The sequence below is a fragment of the Peromyscus leucopus genome, chromosome 5 (genome assembly GCF_004664715.2).
Source record: "Peromyscus leucopus breed LL Stock chromosome 5, UCI_PerLeu_2.1, whole genome shotgun sequence".
NCBI lineage: Eukaryota > Metazoa > Chordata > Mammalia > Rodentia > Cricetidae > Peromyscus > Peromyscus leucopus.
The window spans coordinates 140584787-140588154 of NC_051067.1; positions in this window are offsets into that span (position 1 = coordinate 140584787).

Genomic DNA, 3368 nt, shown 5'->3' on the forward strand with positions numbered 1-3368 from the left:
GTGTTGTGCACACACAGCCTCTTTCAAACATAAGAATGCTGAGAGACCTGTGTGAAGAACAGTGATCAGTACATGAGGAAGGAAAGAGGTCAGAAAAAGGAAAAAAAAAAAAAAAAAAAAAAAAAAAAGCTGCTGACAGAACACTCTGGCTAACTCCCAAACCGGAGAAAGAATGGGACAAGATATTTCTTATACCCTGTCTGTGTTATCTCTTCATAATGCACTTGCTCTTCAGCATGTGCAATGGACTCATTGAACAGGCAATTGTTTCTTTGTGTCAAGGGCACGATGAGCAGCAATGAGTTTGCTTGGATTAATAATCACAGAAATACCTATGACAAATCCACTGGTCATAAGAATTATAAAGCAGTGCTTTGATATTGACAATCCCATCTTCCCTATGCTGGAGATGGAATACTTGGGGATAGACCATTAGTAAAATATTCATGGGTAACCTGGAAATATATGCTTAGCATTCAGGATTCTATTTTACTTATCAAGTGATTGCACAACACATACAAATTGCCAGATATAGATTTAAGCATTTTATGAATTGTAACTCATTGGCTCTAAACATCAGCTCTCCAGGATAGGCACTATTGTGACCATCCTTACTCTAAATAGGAAGAAATCAAGGCCTGAAGAGATAATAAAGTCCCTTGCCCTAACATTATGCACTTGGAATGCAAACCCAAGCGACTGGCCATAGACTTGCTACCATTAATTGCTATGCTATGGTGTCTTAATGTTGAGTAATGACAGTATGAGAGAAGAGTTTAATAGTTCATTATCGCTGCTAATTTGATTTCATTTATTTTCTTTATGGTATCCAACATCTGGAGGTGCTTAAAGATTGGTGAGGTGCTGAAAACTCTGTCAGGGATTTAAGTGGCTGGCAATGCAGATAACTTTAGAACCTCCAGGTATGATCAGCAAGAATTGCTCAATAAATTATAACTAACATCCTTATAGACACATGGCTGAACTGCTAAGAAAGCCAGGGAAATTGCCTTGGGCCAGAAATAAAGAAGGGACTGAAAACCAGGACAGCAAACTGCAGAGCTGACAATGTGTCTGCCCTGGGGCTTTTATCACCGTATATAATAAAGGCCTAGAATTCTGTACCAATGTGGGCTTGGTAGAATTGGGACTGAGACCCATATATTTTATGGTACTGCCCCTTCACCATGATGAAGACTCTGGCAAAGGAATCTCTCCAAAGTTATGGAAAGTTTATAAATTGATGCTACCATCTTTGAGAGCAGTGTACCTTAGAATGCATATGTGTATGTCCTTGTGACTGAGGAGAAATTCCTTGACTGGGTTCATAGGACCTCAGGCCATGGAATCATCAGACATGTATAGGAATTTTATTGCAACAGTGGATGCCTTAGTAAAAATGTGCAGCAGGAGCATTGATAAGTGGATTGTGCTTTAATCATACTGTGGAGCAATGAAAATAAATGTACTACAGATTACTTCAGACTATGTATCAATGGGGGTAATTCTAAAATGTGTTCATTTTGTTCAAAAAGAAAGGCAAATTGCTAGATATTTATAGCATTAAGCCCACAACCTGACTGAAAAAAATAGAGACCCAATAATCTGAAAAAGAATGATCACTGTCCCTGCAAATGGTGGCTTCTTTTTAGCCCGCACCCACCCTGCACTCTGTCCTTCTAAACAGGGCCCACAGTACAGTAAGGAAGACAGAATGAAGGCTCTTACCAATATTTCCTGAGAAGAGGAGAAAGTAAATGAGAGAAATGTACATGAAATTGTGTTTATGTGTCTTACCTCACTCAAAGTCACCCCATACACCTACAATTCTCTCTACACTGTTATGACTTTGCCTCTTCCTGGCTTCACTTCCTGAAGGCCCAGGAGTATTCACAGATATGAGCTAATACAAGGCATTGGACTCCTCTTTTGCTTTTACTGCTCACAAAATACAAGATCTGTTTATGATTCCATGGGTGTGTGTTATAAAAATACATTTTTTCCTATAACAAAAATCCTTATTCCAAGAGAAGCTTGGAAACAACAAAATTTTTAAAATTATGGTAAATCCTTAAAATAACTCCCTTAATGAGATGTTTCACACATCAAACCATTCACATATTTAAAATGCAGAATTGAAAAGTTTTAGCATATTCACAAAGATATAAGTAAACATTCACACAATAAGTTTTATGGCATTTTTATTACCCAGAAAGAAACTTAAATTATTTCTTCCCGTAGATTCTCCTTAATCCTTCCTTAAGTAGCCATTAACCCACTTTCTCTATAAAGTTACTTACTATGGATATAAATCTCCAGATGGTCCTCAATGGAAACCATTTTAGACTAAGGAGAAGGGCAGGTCACCCCTTTTTTTTCTGACTAGACTTCAATTACCTTTAAAACAGTGACAGGAAGAAAGAACCACAGATGACTTAAGAAATAACTTCCTGCAGTCAGCATGTCAGCACAGACATAACTAATGCTCACCAAACATTTACTCTTTGGCAGCCATGGATTTAAGAACTTGACAGTTAAAAAGATCTTGTATCTAAAAATAGTAAGAAACTACCCCAAAAGTTGCCTCAGGTAAACTCTCATCACAACACTACCGATGTATTCAATGTTACATTAGAAGAAGGTGAGGCTTAGAGACCTACGTGCCCAGACTTCTAAGTTGATATGTTTTGGAGCTAGGATTTAAAAGTTCAGAGGCTCACTCTGTTTTCTTCTGAGTGACTGTCAACATGTTGTACTCACAATGGAAACTCAGGAAAGACTCACACTCAGGAGAAGTTTATTATGACAGTGAGATCTCAATCCATAACGGTTTTATGTGCCATTGTTTGACTTTTACAATGGTGGGCATGTGTGCAGTAGGAACCATAATTAACAAGGTGAATTTGGATCTTTTTCTTGGCAGACATTATGTGGTATGGTCTTCTCTCCTGAATTGAGCAACAGCAGCTCCCAGTAGGCTACATGATCACAGGTGGAAACCACTGATGTTCCACAGTACACTGTGTTACTGGGCTAGGGTGTTAGGTATGTGGGATGAATTCGATATGCACTGATTTATATAATCTTCAATTTACACCGAGTTTCTGAGGGGAATAAACTCACCCTAAATCAGAGGCATCTGGACAATATGGTGGACATGCTGGGGAAGCCACAAGGTGTCAAGAGGTGGAAAGCAGGAGGGAGGTAACACTCTAGATCATGACCTCTTTGGAATTTCTGGAGAAAGGCCAGGATAAGGTTTTCAGGTTAGGATTGGCTATTTGGAATAATTTCAGCTATCTCTCATCTTCTATCAGTTGTCTGCCACTTAGCCCGAGAAGATGAAAGCAGGGAAATACCATCTCTTA